We start from the raw sequence: 9243 nt of genomic DNA, 5'->3' as shown, positions 1-9243 counted from the left end.
TATGCTTTAGCTGTCGAGGTGATCGAGCTTCTTTCATTCAAACCTTGCATAAAGGCCTGAACTTCCCAGTCATCGGAGACCGGTGGTAGTTCCATTCTTTTCATCTGAAACCGGGACACAAACTCCCTTAGCATCTCGTCATCCCTTTGTTTTATTTTGAAGACATCCGGATTTTCTTGGGGCCGCCTTTATGGCCCCGGTGTGTGCTTTCACGAAGGCGTCCGCCAACATAGCAAATGAATCAATAGAGTTAGGAGCTAAGTTGTGATACCAGATCATATCTCCTTTTGATAGTGTTTCCCCAAACTTTTTCAATAACACTGACTCGATTTCATCGTCATTCAAGTCATTTCCTTTAATTCCACAAGTGTACGAAGTAATATGTTCGTTAGGGTCAGTTGTTCCGTTATATTTCGCTATATCGGGCATGCGAAACTTCTTGGGAATGGGCATTGGAGCCGCACTTGGGGGGAAAGGTTTTTGTATGAATATTTTCGAGTCTAGTCCTTTCAAAATCGGAGGTTCTCCTGGTATCTGGTCGACCCTTGAATTGTATGTCTCCACCTTTTTGTCATTTTCTTCAATTTTCTTTTCTCCGAACTCGATTCTTTTGGTTAGTTCTTCGAGCATTTTTATAATAGCGGGATCAGTCCCCGAGCCATTTTCAACGGGCCTTTCAGGCGCAGGTTCTGTATGCTAGGCGTCCACTAGTTCGGCGGTGTTTGGAGTTCTGTTCTGACTCTGAAGTTGAGCGATGGCGACTTGCTGAGCTTGCAGCATCTCGAATATCACTTGGAGGCTGACTCATCCTTCTTCCATTCCTCGCGTTTCCTAGCCTCCGGCTCGGGCTTCCCTATGTGCATTCCTTGCGGGTCTGTGCCTGCGTTCGTGAGCGTTATGTGAACTGATATCAACGGGCTCCAAAATTGGCATCCCTCAGGGTTTATGGGTGGTACACCGACCCCTATACCGCTGTTTTCTCTGATTCCCTCACTGTCATGAGCTGGTGCGTTTTGTGTGCTAGACATATCTCAGCCTGAAATCAAAGAATCTTTGACAAGAAAAATTGTGAAGAATAACATGTGTTATTAGAAAACTAGCACTAAAATAATCACTGCTATCTTTAGCCCCACGGTGGGCGCCAAACTGTTTACCTCGAAAAAATGCGAGTAACAATTAAATATGATTTGTGATTTTAAAGATATGTGATTTATTCAAATACTATTGAATGTATGAATAATATTAAGTTTAAGTAAAAAGAATTGATGAACCAAACCAGTGTTGTTAGAGCAATAAGGACCTCGAGCTCTATTATCTCAGGGGCTTCGAGGTGAGATAAGAACAATAAAGTATGAACAGCAAAGTAAAGACAATAAAGCTGAAGAACAATTGTTCAGCACGTTAAACAAGAAAAGCAGAGTAGAATGTTATATTGCAGAGAATGAGATGCCCTTTAATAGATGATTGGGGTCCCCTTTATATAGGAGGAGAAAATCCCAATATAGTACATTCCTAATTGCGGTAGAGAATTCTATTGGTACAGGTGTACAACAACCTAGTACGGACCTGTACCATTTCGTACAAATCTTATCCTCTAATTTATGCCTTGATCCACGTGTCCTTGAGAAACTCCCGCTCTTTCTTGAGTGTCTTCGAGATTGTGCTGACCTCGATGTAGGTCATGCCAGGCCTACGATCTACTTCCTCGAGGTGTGTGTCCTTCAGCCGGGTCCGACCTCCACTTCGAGTCGCCCAGACTCGGACTCAGAGCTCAATTTAAGACTTCGAAATCGGGCTCCTTGATTTTGACCGTATACACATACAAATGGAGAAAATATGATATCAAGGAAGCATGATAGCTAAACAAGAAATATAACAGCCTAAGAACTACATGTATCTTGAATACTTGGTGCACGCACACGCGCCCGTCACCTAGCATGTGCATCACCTCCAACCCATCTCAAATAGCATAGTTCTCAAGGATAATTACCCTCAAATCCAAGCTTAGATATGTTACTTACCCGGAACAAGATAAATCAAATATTGAACAAGCCAAACAATACTCTAGAAATGTCATCATGCGTGATTCAACCTCTGAACAGCTCGAAACTAGCCAAAAACAACTCAAAAAACATTAAATAATGCCATAGGAAACAAACCCAAGCAATAAAGGTCAAATCTTTAATCAATTACTCAAAGTTAACAAAATCGTCAACCCAGGACCGCATATTAGAATCCGACAAAACTCACAAATTTTGACAACTCATTTGAATACGATTCCAACATACTAATTTCACTCAAATCCGACTCCGAATCGATGTTAAAAGCTCAATTATTCACTTTAGAAAGGTTTAGACAAAAACCCCCAATTTCTCTTTTTGATTTATCAGTAAAATACCAAAATCAAAGGTATAATCATGTAAATAATCAAATTCAAGTAAAAAAAAATACTTGCTTCATTCCAAATCCGACATCAAACCGACCTCTAATTCCATAAATGTCATCCCCTTAAGTTTTAGGGATAAAACCCACAATCTCCAATTAAAATATGGATTAGTTTATAAAAGAACTAGTGTAATAATATAAAAGTTGAGGTTAGATACTGACCTCCATGAAACAAATGAGAAGAACGTAAAAAATCACCTCAAACGGAGCTCTAGAACTCAAGATATGCTCAAAATATTAAATGAATTCACTCTGTTTTGTTAATAAATAGGGTTTCCGCTTCTACGCCCAAAATCCGCACCTGCGGTCTGCCAGCTGTAATTTCCGCATTTGTGGACCATTTCCGCACCTGCAGGGTCGCAGATGCGGACCCAACTTTGCATTTGTGAAGCACCAGCATCAGTTATCTTCTCCGACACTAAATGGGCACAACTCCCCCATACGATGTCCGAATTTGACGATTATTTTTTCTATGGCTCCGTAATTACGATACGGATATAATGCTTCAATAAAAATAGAATTTAGATCTTATTTCCTTAATTGTGTACCATTTATACTTGAAGAAACGACGATGAAACATCAAATACGAGCGCGACACAACCCAAACCTATCTGAAACTTACCCGAGCCCCACGAGACCCTGTTCGAATATACCAATAAGTCCAAAAATATAACACGGATCTGCTCGAGGCCTCAAATCCCACATAACAATATCAAAACCATGAATCGTACCTCAAATCAAACTTAATGAACTTTTAAACTTTCAGCTTCCAATACTCGTGTCGAACCACATTAAATCAACTCGGAATAACCTCAAATTTTGCATACAGGTTCCAAATAACATAGTGAACTAATTCCCACTCTTGGAATAATAATTCAAACCCGATATCATCAAAGTCAACTCCCTCAAACTTATGAACATTCCAAACCTTCAAATTGCCAATTTTTGCCAAATAGTGCTTGAAAAACATTCTAGAAACATTCAAACGCAAATCTGGGCATACGCTCAACTCTAAAATCACCATCTGGACCTAACGGAACCATAAAAACTTTGATTTGAGTTCAAATACACAAAAGTCAAACTCTATTAATCATTCCAACTTAAAGCTTCCTATTTAAGAATCGTTCTTCCAAATTAATTTCGAATAAATAGAAGACCAAAATCGACCATATACGCAAGTCTTAATATACCATATAAATCTAATAATGACCTCAAACAACCGAAATGAATGCAAATACGACAGTCGGATCGTTACATGACACCACTAACTGCTTTCCAACCAATTATCATTTGGATTGTCTCTTTTGGTGGATGTGGCTTCCTTGGTCCCTCACCATTTCGGTTTCTGCTTATGTTCTTCTTGGCTCGGTCACTAAGGAATTCCTTCAAGTGTCCGGCCCTGAATAATTATGCCACTTTGTCTCGTAAGTGCTTGCAATCCCAGTTAAGTGCCCATGTGTGTTTTGGGAATCACACCAAAGGTCTTGTTCCTTCTGTCTGGGTTGGAGCAGATCTCCCTTGGGAATCTGGCCATTTTGATATCTTCTAAGGCCGTCACCAACTCTGCGGACCCGATATTGAAATTATATTATGATACTCTTGCGAGGCCCTGGTCCTTCGAGGGTGGCCTGAAGGGTCCCAACTACGTCTCTCTTAGCCAGCCCTTGGCTACGTTTGACGGGCTCTGATCCCAAGCTTTCTCCCTACTACCCAAACTTTTCTGGTTCACCCCTGACGAGGGACGGAAAGAGAATCTGCTTTCATCGGAATATCCGATTCGAAGGCACATTTTATTTTAAAAAAGGCTAAAAAGGCACTCATCAGTCAGCTCGGTACGAGGGCTTGGCTTTCAGACTTGACATCTCCACGGGCTTATTAGCTAAACGGCGAAGTCTCTCGAGCCTCCTCTTGTACCAATGTCTCCGCTTTAGGGTTTTTATCTGAACTGCGAGAATAACTGACTAAGTCGTGCCATAAGGCCTACTTCCATCTTAAAGTATTGAAAGAAACTTGCTCTGGCTTGCCCAAAGCGTTGAACATAGAGAATTAAAAAAAAGGAACCTTTCCTCTCCCCAGCCATTTCGGGTTAAGAAGATGTGAAAGCGCGTTTATCCTCGACTACATTTAAGTTGGCTAGAAACTTCAGCCTTAGTAGAGCTGAAGCGTTAAATGTGCTTCTATTTAGCAAATAGAGTTTGACTGAGAACCTAAACCTGTGCTCGAGAGATAGCTGTCCATATGAGGTATGGAAAGTTCCAAACATTGGGAACTACCCGGGGAGGAGTTAGGAACAGGAACAAGGAGAAGCGACCCCCCCAAAAAAGAAGGGAGCTACGTCTGAGTTAAACTTGGAGATGCAAGTCTTCTTTCCTTTCTCGACAGGCCCTTGAGATAACAGCCCATACCATAGGGTACCAACGACTCTCTCTTCTTAAACAACCTATATCCTTTTTTGATTTCCCGTTTATTGTATCGACAAGTAACAAGGTTCTGAAAGAAAGACAAGCCTTAAGGCACCTTCCTCCGGCTTATCACCGGCAGTCTGTTCAGGTTCAAGCATTCCGCGAGCAGGCAAGCTATCTGCTTTGGATCAATCCAAAGCCCAAAAACGTTTTAGAAGGTTAAAATCGTCCATCGTCCTAAAGTAGTCCCCGCGAAGCTTTCGGGAAGAGGGGAAGTATCAAAATAAAGATAAAGATGACTGCGCCAACTTGATATTTTGGTATTATCGCCACAAGTGCGGGCCCCCGTCAATTCCTTTGAGTTTCATTCTTGCGAACGTACTCCGGATAATAGAGCTCGAACCAGCCCCTTGGATTCCTTCGCTCCGGTTCCTGTCCTGCTTTTGGCTTTTTATGGAAGCAACCTATTACTTCGATTGGCATCGAGACTCAGAGGTCATCTTCAATCTGCATCTTGGTTGTGCACATGTGGTTCACTTTGTTCCAAGACTTGGAAAGAAATTCTTGCAACCTCTCCTTTAGTTTTCACAGAGCGTCAGAGCTATTTAGGTTCAAAACATCGGTAAACGCTATTACAGTCCAATTCTCTGGTATTGTGGGAAACATCATTCTTTCGTATCGGTACCTCTCTACAAAGCTCAGCAACAACTTGTTATCCTGTTACTTTATTTTGAATATGTCTTCCTTGTGGTTCTTGACCTTCCGAGCCCCAGCATGGGCTTTCACATATACATCTGCAAGAATAGCAAAAGAATCAATGGAGTGTTCAAGTACAAGTGTACCAAGTTAAAGCTCCCTTTGTGAGCACTTGGCCAATTATTTTGAGCATGACGAATTCGATCTCGTCCGGCTGCAAATTATTCCAGTTGATACCAGTCGTGTATGCTGCCACATGCTTCTATGGGTCTATTTTTGCATCGTATCTCGGCACATCTAACATTTTCAATCTTTTCGAGATGAGTGCCAGAGCCGCGCTTGGTTTAAACCACATCTTTGTATATTTTTTTGTTTCTGCGCCCCTAACAATTGGTGGGGCCCCGGGTATCTGATACATCCGGGCTTGTATGTCTTGCATAAAGTTGAGGAGCTCAGTCATGTACGTGTCTTCTAATGCTTATACAGTTTTGGATCCACTCATACCGAACCCTGAACCACGAGGGACCTTTTCCTCTACCGTAGTTGTTGCAATATCCTCTAGTCTCTCTGTCACCGTGGGATGATGGGGCATGGTTGTTCCAGGGCGAGTATCGCTGCTAAGAGAAGTCATGGCATTCTCCATACGCGTCAAGAATGTGTTCTCTGCAGCCATCATGCTTTCCACCATCTTCTCGAGCCTGGAACTTTACTTGTGATACATCCCCGTTACCCTGGAACAATGTCGTCGGCCTCTTCGTGGGACACGTCGCTCTCCCTGATACTTGTTTTCGCCATCACTTTCATCATCAAGAGCCCCAATTTTAGCTGAAAGTCGGGCCTGACCTGCTTCGTACGAGGTGGACTTGTTGCCCTCCTGCTTACGTCCTTCAGAGTGTTGCGAACCTTGTGGGTCCTCAAACATCTCTAGGCTTGATGGGTTTACCAAAGGCCTCAGTGTGGCTTGTTAACCATTTAATGTAAGTTCTCACACTGAGCCTCAGACATGGCCAAAGTTTGGTACTATGTTTTGGTGGTTTAGGAAAAAGGCTTGAAGAAAAAGGATCAAGACAATATCACAGCTGCCTATCCCCACAGACGACGCTAACTGTTTACCGGCAACATTATATTTTTGCCTTAACAGTACTTTTGATAAACAAAGGGGTTAAAGACAAGTAAATCGAATATGATCCAAAACCCTTTGCCAGCTAGTTCGATCAATGTGAACCGTATGAAAGCTTGAGATAAGAAGCGCTATTTATGAACAACAAGACAATGCTCAAAATACCAATAAAATAGAACCATCCACCCTTTGTAGTGACTGATGTTTCTTTTAGGATCATATCGAGAGAGAAAGATAGGCAGATAGAAAAGAGAGAGATATATTTCTTGTTATAATGGACCTGCACCTTAGCTTTATTGAGAAGCTAACTATGTAAAACAAGCAACGGAATAGCCTTTTTGTGATAAGACTCTTCGATAGTATAAAGGACAATTGAAAAAACGTCTTCAAAGCACAAAGCTCGAGGATGGATGATGTTAGAGGGTTGGTGAGAATGCGCTCCAGTTGGTGCCCATGTCAGGGTCAAAGATAAATAAATCCATTGGATCTGATGCCATTGTGTCACCGGTCAACGAGGGCCTTAATCACCTTCAAATAGCATCGTTGCCTCGAGACACTGGTCATCATGATCTCGGAGCCCCAGATCGGGGCCATTCACCATGATACCTCGAGTGCTGAACTTTCGCTAGGTCCAGACTTCCACGTGTCGTATCCCTGCTGGCCCAGTGGCAGATCCTAATTCCCCCATACAATTACTAGTGAGAGCTGATTTATTATATTAATTCCTTTGCATAGCCGAGTTGCATTCAATGTACAATCATTTCTTCTGTTTGCTCATAGTAAGCTTAATTGTCATACTTTGGGTGGTATCGCTAGAGGTGTACATGGACCGAGTTGATTCAGTTTTTATTAAAATCATACCAAACCAACTATATCGGTTTGGATTGGTTTGGTATTGTCGGATTTTTCGGGTTTTTATGGTTTTTTTGTTACATGAATAATATGTCAATCTTACTTTGTTAAATTTTGTATAAGTAAATATATGTTTGATAAAAATTAAAATAATTGACAAACATATGATCTATTAAAATATTCTTGTGGGAGAATTTTCTTATTAACACATGATAGTCATTTTTTTAGTTGTCTCACGATAAGTTTTCGTTGATGTAGACTTTAAAGTCAATCGAACTTAATAATTAAACATAAAAAATAATATGATACCTAAATAATGATGTATGTCCTATTTGATTTTTACTTATCGAAATACTACTTTAAATTCGAAAAGATATAAGAATCTAATAGACCTTAACATATGAATATGAAAAAATGAAGAGATCGACACATTTCAATAACACTTGATAAGAAAGTGATCATATAACACATTATTTAAAGTTAATAAAAATGGAGCACTTAATATTCTATTAAATATTACATCCCATAAGAAATCCCAAATATTTTTAGTCATTTTTTAAATTCTACATAAGGTCTTAAAAGTATATATAAAAATTATATATTTATATATCGATTTGGTTCGGTTTTTTTTATTCAATATCAAACCAAATCAAACCAAACCTCATCGAATTTTTTAATCGATTTGATTTGAATTTTCAGTTTGGTGCAGTTTCCGATTAGGTTTGTATACCCCTAGGTATCGCCATGTAAAAAGTGTCCCTTAAGATCTTTCCCACTTATGTAATGGCTTTAAGATATTATGAGTTCTATGAGCCATATGTTATGCTTTTTAAGGCTATTTATATTTTCATGTGATGATTTATATACGTTGTTTATGAATGGGTACACAGGTTAAGTATTTCGCTCGATGGAATGTTAAGGCATCGGCTGCCTGTCACAATCTCATACAAAGGTTATTGATTTCTTTCTCAAATGACTCAATTCTGGATTTTGTAATTTGCCATGGGAAACATAAATTTGAAGGGAAATCAAAAGGGAATCATCAAAATCATTGAACAGAAGGAATTTAATGCATTTTCTTGAAAAGATAGCGTGGAATAAGACACCAGAAATTATAGAATTGATGGAGCTGACAAAAAGCTCAATTTACTGATCAAAAAATTGATGAATTTTGTTGGTAATGTTTGGGTTATGAGAATGGAAAAGTTAGAGTGTGATTTTGGCGAAAGCACACAAAGTGAGGGCCTATTACTTTTACCCACGTGTTGAATATATGGCTTTTCCTAGTGCTAAACAGACTAATTAAAGGCTAATTAATCTTAATCGTTCATAAATAAGAATAAATATAAGTCATTTTTTGTAACTAAGGAAACGAACCATCGACAAAAGACATACTCCATATATTAATACATTTTCATTTGGTTCAAGAGCAAATATGACCCTACTCCACAAAATTGATTAAGTGGTTGTCTTGTTTCCAATAAGGCTAGAAAACTCTTCTCAGACAATAAGTCGGTCCAAAAGTGAAAGGTGCATAATGGCCATCCCAATCGTGCAATAAAATTCAACTTTAAGCCTTTCTTTTATGTGTCACCAAAACCGTGTATAAACTCCAACGCACCTGCTACCTTGAAATTTGGTGGAGGCTTGGCTTGCTAATTGCTATTGCTATTGCTATTGCTCTTTCTCCTCCCTGTTTCCAGGAAACTTCACAACCACCCCCCCCCC

Source organism: Nicotiana attenuata, chromosome 9 (genome assembly GCF_001879085.1).
Source record: "Nicotiana attenuata strain UT chromosome 9, NIATTr2, whole genome shotgun sequence".
In the NCBI taxonomy this organism is placed as follows: domain Eukaryota; kingdom Viridiplantae; phylum Streptophyta; class Magnoliopsida; order Solanales; family Solanaceae; genus Nicotiana; species Nicotiana attenuata.
The sequence above is the reverse complement of the archived record's forward strand: the minus strand, read 5'-3'. Positions refer to the sequence as shown.